This window comes from Alosa sapidissima, chromosome 4, assembly GCF_018492685.1.
Source record: "Alosa sapidissima isolate fAloSap1 chromosome 4, fAloSap1.pri, whole genome shotgun sequence".
NCBI classification, from domain to species: Eukaryota; Metazoa; Chordata; class Actinopteri; order Clupeiformes; family Clupeidae; genus Alosa; species Alosa sapidissima.
Window position 1 is genome coordinate 32,025,482 of NC_055960.1, and position 10,000 is coordinate 32,035,481.

General features: G+C 45.1%; 1 protein-coding gene across 1 annotated transcript in view; it reads right to left on the minus strand.

The window, feature by feature from the left end:
• Positions 1–7,764: 7,764 nt before the first annotated feature.
• LOC121707297 (MICOS complex subunit mic25a-like) overlaps positions 7,765–10,000 on the minus strand; it is a 55,701-nt gene continuing 53,465 nt past the window's right edge. Inside the window, exon 10 of the transcript XR_006031287.1 lies at positions 7,765–7,788. The gene's annotated coding sequence lies outside the window, so the exon portion shown is untranslated. The remainder of the gene's footprint in view (positions 7,789–10,000) is intronic.

Sequence of the window (10,000 nt, forward strand, 5' to 3'; positions counted from 1 at the left end):
GCTGTTTTTAAACAGCTGAGTGTCAGTTTAAGATGGCTGGTAAGTGCTAGGGTCGGCAAGACTTGTTGTAAGTGGTGCTATGAGAGGAGATTCTCTAAAGAGCTGGGTCTTCAGGAGTTTTTTTAAAAAAGAGAGGGATGACCCTGCCCTTGTAGGAACTGGCAGTGTGTTCCACCAACGAGGAGCAACAGATGAGAAAAGTTTGGATTGGCCTGAGCGTATCTGTTGCAATATCTGTGTGCATTCCTACATTAGGTCTATTTCTTTGATAGTCAACATCATTTGCTACCACATAACAAATACCAAATAACAATACAAAAGTTTCTTACAAACTTTCCTGCATACTTCTTTAATGTGCTGCAGTCAGATGGGTGCCCTAAAGACATAACTAGATCTTGAGCATCTATTACCAGTGTTGAATGAGCAGTTTTTGTAGTGATCACTACTGGACATTCCACATTGCTAGACAGCACTTGAGTGAGGATGACTTATTTCCACTTCACAAATAACCATCGCTATCTGCAATAACTACAGTACAGGGACATTAATCAGTTCATAGCTGAGGATTTGTCCTAGGTCCACTTCCCTTTCAGCATCATATGCAGTAATGATGCACTGGAGAATGTTTCTTTTTGTTGCACTATAAAGGATATCTTGTCTAAATTGTATTTTTATTTGCAAATAATGCAATCTCCATAGCACTCTTCAGCAACCCTCAAACATGCACACTCTTCCATTTGTTTGCATGGCTGGGATTTGAATGATAGGAAAGAGCACCAGTGAGATGTTTTAACTAGGCAAGCACAGTCACCTTTACAGTAAATAAAATACAGTGTAAATCCTCTGTAAAGACTGACAACTCTTCATAATAGTTAGTGACAAAGTGAAAAGTCAGAAAAATGAGCAGTCACCTACTATTATCAATGTATTATCAAGGAATCTATTTTGCTTCTAAACATCATACTGCATTTTAGCTATTATTTTTATTTTTTATTTTATTTTATTTTCATTTGCTACTTGAGGGTCATTGGGGTAGTTCCTGTCCTGTCCTACAACATATCTGATACATAAAGAGTATATTAATGCCTTATTTTTTGCAATTCCTATGATATCTGATGGCAAAACCAAAAAGTATGTGAATTATGCTAATTAGCAAGCTTAAAACTTAAAATTGAGCTTGGTAAACAAAATATTTGAATTCAGCACCCTCAAATTGCGTGAAATAGCCCCTTTACCGACTTTTTCTGAACGTTTGTTAGCTATCTGCTCTCTCTCTATATGTGGAATTTAAGCTTTCACTTCATCAGGTAAACAGCGCTAATCAGCGCCTGTCAGCACCTTCTAATGTATAGTAGGGCCTACTTTGCACTGGCCACAGATGAAAGGTGTAACTGAATGATAAGCGCAGAGTAAACCTACGAAAATACCAAAAGGAATCACAAGTTTCAAAGGTTTAGCGATCATGGTTATGGTTATGGGATTAGGCAGACGCCTTTGTCCAAAGCGATCATGAAATATTACAATACATGATAATAAGATGACAAGCAGAGAGATCATGCAGATCAGTAGCTCTACTCCACTTTAAACTCAAACTAATTGTGTATGTAGGCTATGACAGACTTAATAGACTAGCAGGTATAGGGCACTGAAAGTGAAAGTGAAAGTAAGACATTAGAATGGCATACAAAAGTTAAGGTTGATTTGACATGGTGCAAAGAAGCAAAATTGGTGCTCTGAATACTGATTCTGTTTATTGATGCAACAGGCGGAAAGGTTTCACCACAAAACAGATGTGTGCTGTTTTCATACACATCCGGGAATACCTCATCAATCATTCACACGTCTCCTCCCATGTGTTTACACAAAACTCCAGAATGCACTTTTTATGTGTGATATGTTCATACATACAATGCCATGTTTTACAGGGATGATCCAGAGTTAAAACAATCTGAGGTCTATTCATGGATGGTAATGAGTTTTCGCCTGAGATCAAAATGACGATGATGTTAATCGGAGGAGTATTGAACTAGACCATTGTTTGCATGAGCAATGAAATGGTTTATACTAGCGTAGCTTGTAGCAGCAGGCAGGGAGCCACATCAAAATAAATGCTATTTTCAAACCACTGACGCAAAATAGCCTTACACTTCAGTTTGGCTGTAGGGATACCATCCACACTAACACTGAAGTATTGTAAACTTTGAAAGTGTAAACACACTCACACACACACACACAGACACACACACACACACACAAACACACACACACACAGACACACAGACACACACACACACAGACACACACACACACACACACACACACACAGACACACACACACACAGACGGTGAGTGGAGTGCAGAACAGTCAGGAGCAGATGTATGGCGCACATGCTCAGTGGCTGCCCTGCATATTCTGTTTATTCCCATTTAATAATCTTCCCCCGGCCTGAAACTGGATCACATCATTTGCCAGGATTAATTTGGGGGGTGAAGTGTGGAAAAGACTGACTGATTTCCCCAGAGGAGCCCCAGTTCCAGCACTGAGAGCGGAGGGGGGGGGGGGGGGGGGGGAGCAGCGGGCGAGCTTACCCGAGCAGGTTGAGCCCAGCCTGGGGTAGGGAGCACGTCGGCCCTGCCTACCTGAACTCGGGCCCTGGAGGAAGCGTGGAGCCTTGGCAGCAGCAGCAGCAGTGTGGGAAGGAGTTAATCCCATAATGACTGCAGCGATGGGGAGAATGGATCGGATTGCCTGCGTTGAGTGTACGTGTGTTGAGTGAATGTCTGTGTGTGTGTGTGTGTGTGTGTGTGTGTGTGTGTTGAGGGGGGTGTGAAAGACCTACAGTCCCCCTCTGACCCTGAGGCTGTGTAATCATAGCTACAGTAGAGGAAAAGTTATCTTAGGGAAAAAAGAAATTTCTCTCTCACCCACACTGCTCCCGATTTCACAAGCTAACACACACACACACACACACACACACACAGACACATACATAAATCTACCTGCAGAGCCACAGGTAAATAACAAAAGCACATAAACATATTCCTCCTCAGGAATACACACACATAAGCAAACTCACACACACACACACACACCACATAACACACACACACAGCTGAGGGCTCCAGGTAAAGGGCTTTTCACGCTGTTGATCTCTCATCCAGCCAAGTCTCAAACTCAGCACTGCACCAAAGTGCACGATGAGACATTCGTCTCGCCTTTAATGTCTCCCCCAGGCCACCGTAGAGGGAAAGTGGAATTTTTATCAGAGGCTTGCACACAGTCGTTATGACCCGTAGCAGACGGAAAGACAGAATATATGTACCCAGTGATATACTCTCCAGCAGCCTCCTCACGCATCTGTGTATGTCTGGATGGAGCCAGACTAGAGATAAGACTCATACACACACACACACACACACATACACACTCATTTTCAGACCTGCATGTGTCTGGTGCAGAAAAGTTCAGCTTGAGTGCTTGACACCCGACTAGATTTTCAGCTCTCCTCTGCCTCTCCTCTCCGCTGATGTAATTCTGCCCTCATACCCAAACACAAACACATGCACTGGTACTCATAAATGCACAGGTAACACACACACACACACACACACACTGGTACTCATAAATGCACAGGTAACACACACACACACACACACATACACACTGGTACTCATAAATGCACAGATAACATACATACATTGGTACTTATAAATACTGTACAGGTAACACACACACACAGACACAGACACACTCACATTGGTAATTAAATGCACAGGTAACACACACACACACACACACACACACACACACACACACACTGGTACTCATAAATACAGGTAACACACACACATACTAGCCCAACATATACACACACACACACACTAGCACCCCCCCCCCCACACACACACACCCCACACACACACACACACACTGTCACAGTCACACCAGGTTCTGTTTCCAGCCACACCCACTGCTCACTCTTCTGAAGCTCCCCTCACTCGTTCACACTCCCCAGTTTACTAATGACCTGCACCTGTTCCCAATCAGCCTCACTCCCTACTTAAACCCCAGTCTCCCCTCAGTCTTTGTCTGGCCTCGTCAGAGATGACACCACAGTGCTATCCACCAGCCTGACTTACCCAAGGAGTACTCAGCCTGGATTCCCCTCACCAGTTCCAGTGTCCTCCTGATCAGACCCCTCGAGTCACCCCCAGAGTTAGTTAAGTCGATCTTCTGTGTTTTGGGACTTTTACTTAAAGTTTACTGTTCTTCTGTGTTTTGGACTCTTTGGAGCTTCTGTTTGTTACTGGCCTGGATTTGACAACCCACTTCTGGTTTACCTGTGAAATAAAGACTATCTTGTTGGAACTCTACCTCCCTGTCCCGGGCCGTGACATACACACACCAGTCCCCCCCCCCCCCCACACACACACACACACACAAACCAGTCCCACATACACACACACACACACACACACACACACCAGTCTCACATACACATACATACACACCTATCGCAACACCTCCAATTATCACCCATTTCGTTCGAAAATTCTAAAACAACAATGTTTTTTAATACCTCAAAATAACATTTGATAAATGAACCTTACATTTTTCAGTAGTCATAGGTGTGTAGATTTGAACAAAATCTGGTTTGGTTCTTACCGGGACTTTTACTGCCTGAAATATCCATATATTGTTTACCGCGCTCGGAGGTTAGTGCTGGCCTGGTGGGTAGTCTACTTCCACCCTTTCACACGGCACATGAACGGTTAGACTGAGAATTCTCATCGCTACTTCAAAATTCCACTAGAGCGCCAAGCGGAATTGTACACGCAGCCTTACAACACTGTTTACAGCTCTTCGAATCACGGTAAAATGTCATTTTTGGTACATAGCTAATTTAGATACGCCAATGGTATGGGTGCTTGTGTTTCTTTAGGAGTCCGCCGTCTTGGTTTGTATAGAAATGAATATTAAGTCCCCGGCCATGGCGCGACTGGCTGGGGCACCTGCACCGTACGCCGGCGACCCGGGTTCGATTCCCACCCCGTGGTCCTTTCCGGATCCCACCCCGATCTCTCTCTCTCCCACTCACTTCCTGTCATTCTTCACTGTCCTGTCATCAAAGGCATAAATATACTCCCAAAAATATACTTAAAAAAAAAAGAAAAAAGAAATGAAATGAATATTAGGCAACACATACACGCAAGAGGACGGAAACAGGGGACTGGAGGTAATAGGGGGCGGTCCGATACCTACATCTATGCCCACAGTATGCAAGTACTGCAAGAGATAACTGGGTTGTCTTAAGGGAATGCACCTGTTTCTTTCTTCATTCTCTTGCACTACTCCCCTCTCTTACCTGTGCACTTACCTTTTACATTACATTACATTACATTACATTTGGCTGACGCTTTTTTAACCAAAGCGACTAACAACATGGTAAACAGTAAGTTTTAGAACAATTCTCACAATTTTAGGACAGTTTAAAAAACATTAGAGTACAGTAAGAATAAGTGCGTCGTTGAGTGCTGTTTTTAACAGTTACTTGTCAGTTTAAAACGGCTGGTGAGTGCTAGGATCAGTAAGACTTGTTGTAAGTGTTGCTATGAGAGTAGATGTTCTCTAAAGAGCTGGGTCTTCAGGAGTTTTTTGAAAGTGGAGAAGGATGTCCCTGCCCTTGTAGGAACTGGCAGTGTGTTCCACCAACGAGGAACAACAGATGAGAAAAGTTTGGATTGGCTTGAGCGTACCGGTGGTAGAGCTAGACGTCGTTCGTCAGAGGAGCGCAGCGGTCTGGAGGTAGTGTAAGTCTGTATGAGGGCATTCAAGTAGGTGGGAGCAGAACCGGAGACTACTTTGTAGGCAAGCGTTAGAGACTTGAATTTGATGCGGGCCGCCATAGGTAGCCAGTGTAGCTGGATGAGCAGCGGGGTAACATGTGCCCTTTTGGGTTGGTTGTAGACCAGGCGCGCCGCCGCGTTCTGGATCATCTGAAGTGGTTTCACTGCGCAGGCTGGGAGACCTGTCAGGAGGGCATTGCAGTAGTCGAGTCGTGAGATGACTATTGCCTGAACCAGAAGTTGGGTAGCATCTTGAGTCAAGTAAGTCCTGATTTTCCGTATGTTGTAGAGTGCGAAACGGCATGACCGGGCGACTGAGGCAACATGATCTGAGAAGTTTAGTTGGTTGTCGAGAACAACTCCTAGATTTCTTACAGTCCTGGTCGGTGAAACAGACAGGGAGTCAAATTTGATGTTGATGTCGTGGTGTATGGTAGGTTTAGCTGGGATGACCAGCAGTTCAGTCTTTGAGAGGTTCAGCTGGAGGTGGTGTGCCTTCATCCATGTAGCTATGTCTGAAAGGCAATCCGAGATCCGTGCTGAAACCAAGGGGTCATCAGGTGGAAAGGACAGATAGAGCTGTGTGTCGTCTGCATAGCAGTGGTATGAGAAGCCGTGCGAACGGATAATCTGTCCCAAGGAGGTGGTGTAGATAGCAAAGAGGAGGGGGCCCAGCACTGAGCCCTGGGGGACCCCTGTGGTGAGATGGTGAGGTGCAGATAGCTGACCAAGCCATGATACGTTAAACGAGCGTCCTGTGAGGTAGAGAGAAGGATACGGTGATTAACCGTGTCAAAGGCAGCCGATAAGTCAAGCAGAATGAGTACTGATGACCGAGTGGTCGCCCTGGCTTCTTTTAAGGCTTCTGTCACAGACAGCAGAGCTGTTTCGGTAAGGTGGCTGCTTTTGAACCCAGACTGATTTGGATCCAGAAGGTTGTTCTGTGAGAGGAAGTCAGAGACCTGTTTGGAGACTGCTCGTTCAATGCCTTTGGATAGGAAAGGCAGTAGTGAGGCAGGGCGGTAGTTCTCGACTTGAGCAGGGTTGAGAGAAGCTTTCTTAAGTAACGGTGTTACCCGGGCCATTTTGAATGCTGTTGGAAATGTGCCGGAGGTTAGCAAGGCATTGATCACATGTGTGATAGCTGGAGCGATGGTCGGGCTGATGGACTGAAGTAGGCTCGTAGGTATAGGGTCCAGCGAGCATGTGGTAGGGCGGCTGCATGTCAGGAGTCTGGACACTTCACTCTCGGAGAGAGGCGTGAATGCCGAAAAAGATGTTCCAGCAGTCCCTAGAGGTTGTAGGAGTGCGGTATCTGAGTCAGATGCGTTGAGTGGGCATGTAGAGAATTGACTGCTGATTGCCGCCACTTTGTTTGTAAAAAATGAGGCGAGGGTATCTGCAGTAAGGCTGGATGGAGGAGGAGGCAGCAGAGGGTTGAGTAGCGATTTGAAGGTTGAGAAAAGTTTTCGAGTGTCTGTAGCGCTGTTGATTTTGTCATTGTAGAAAGCAGTCTTAGCAGCAGCATACTTACCTGTATGTATGACTATCAATGTGTGTATGTGTGTGTTACCTGTGCATTTATGAGTACCAGTGTATGTGTGTTTGTGTGTGTGTGTGTGTTACCCACACATTTATGAGTACCAGTGTGTGTGTGTGTGTGTCTTACCTGTGCGTTTATGCCTACCAGTGTGTGTGTGTGTGTGTGTGTGTGTGTGTGTGTGTGTGTCTGTGTGTGTGTGTATGGGGGTAGTGTGTGTGTATGTGTGTATGTGGGGCTAATGTGTGTGTGTGTGTGTGTCACCCAACCTCTACCAAGGAGACTGGGAGTGTGGGAGTGTGTCCAGCAGCCAGCAGGGCAGATCTGAGGAGCTCTCATGCAGGTGTGAACTCACAACTCACACTGCCCCTGGGTACACAAACACACACACACACACACACCTGCGCTTATCGAGTCCACGGTATGGGTCACTCACACATGGCCACACACACACACAAATACATACATATACACACATAAAGTCTCTCTCTCTCTCTCTCTCTCTCTCTCTCTCTCACACACACATACCCAAATGGTGCCAGCCAAGATACAAGGACTGTGCTCAAAGTGCCCTCTGCGCCAGACACACACACAGATGGGTGCAGTGTTGCAGCTCAGCCCAGCACACCTTCTCTGCCACTGTGCGCGCACATGCACATGCACACACACACACACATGCACACAATGCTGCTCCACAGTCCACTACCTCAAACACACACATGGAAAAACACATACATACACACGCACACACAAACACCCACACACAGACAGGCACGTGTGTGTGTGTGTGTGTGTGTGTGTGTGTGTGTGTGTGTGTGTGTGTGTGTGTGTGTGTGTGTGTGCGCGCATGTGCGTGAGGGTGAGAGCCTGCGTGTGTATGTGTGTGTTTGAGTGTGTGTGTCCACTTTGTCCAGCAGGGGTCAAATGTGTAGGAGGAGTGAAGGTGAGGTGAGAGGCCCTCCTCAAAGGGGCTTCGTCCACTGGTGTCCCCTCAGCTCAGCAGGGTCCTGCTGCAGGAGCACAGACTGCACACCGCAAGGAGCACGGAGACACTTACATAAGCACATCCTCTGGTGTGTGTGTGTGTGTGTGTGTGTGTGTATGTGAGATGTAGGAGAGAGAGATGAAGACATTGTGAAAGATGGTCTCTCTCTCGGTTATTTGCCATGTTTCAATATTGCCAAAGTAATATGATGTGTATATAATACAACAAAATGAAAACTATAAAGAAAATGTAAAAAATATTTGACACAGAGTAGGACAAGTAAAATAGTAACATAAAATAAAATAGACATACATGCATATAAATGATGAACACACACACACACACACACACACACACACACACACACGTACACATGAATAATTATAACTAATAATGAAAAAAAAACTATTGCCATACATAAAAAATAAATAAAAGTTGTGACATACTGTGCTGCTGTAGGTAATAGCTCTTGTTGTTCTAATATATTTTACTTGAATGTGGCATGATAGAATTACAATACATTTTGGAAAATAAATATAATTCTGTATTTCTCATAATGCAAAAGTACTTGTGTACAGAAGGCGTATACCTTTTTTCTCATGGTAGACATGTTTGTTTACAACCTTTTTCCAGTGTGTGGTCACTGGGTTTGTACCTAGCAACAGTCTTTCAAAGAGAGAGTGAGAGAGAGAGAAGGGAGACGACAGAGAAATAGAAAGAGTTGGAGCATAAAAATGGATGTGTGAGGGCTCCCTCCTCTTCATCCTCCTCCTGCTGCTGATGGTGAGGGGCGCCGTGGAGACGCCGTGGGCACTGGGGCATCAGTGGGCAGGTTAGACTGGGCTTCAGGTCCTGCCACCCCGCCCCCCCCCCCCCCCCCCCCGCCCCAGTCTCCCTTGCCATCACACACACACACACACACACACAAACACTGCAAAAACTGCTTATCTAATAAAATCTAACCAAGATCAAAAAATCTAGTGTTGGTACTGTTTTCAGCCTTAATTCTAAGTGAGGATCCAAAACTGGCAAGTGCCGAATTCCAAAAGTTTAGAACATATAAGGACAAAATTGAATCCGCACACTGAGCTCCACGTTCACTGTTTAATCACCAAGAAGAAGTTCTTCAGGGGAGAAGGCCTGTAGCCCAAAACGTTACTTCTTGGTGATTAAACAGTCAACGTGGAGCTCAGTGTGCAGATTCAATTTTGTTCTTCTTTGGTATTGTTTTCAGTACCTAACGCTTTCTCATAAAATCATTTGACTTAATTTAAGAAGAGTTTTCCTTTAAGACGTCTCATCCTGAAAAACAAGCAAATTTGTCTGCCAGTGCGTTGAGTAAATTTTTCTTGATAAGACTCCTTAAAATAAAAGTGTTCTTAAATTAAGTCAAAATTATCTTTTGAGAGAGCTCTAGGTAAGTCTCTTCATGCTAAAACAACACTAAAATAGAATTTTTGAGGCTATGAGCCTCCAGCAAGTTTCTGTAGGAGTGTCCTCGAGTCATGCAGAACACAGAGAGTCAGTCTGTCTTTCTCACCGTATCCACTTCAGTTTGTTTCCTTTACCGGGAATCCGTTTCTCTTCACTGCTACAATGTGGCTGTTCTGCACGGTGACTTTTGCATC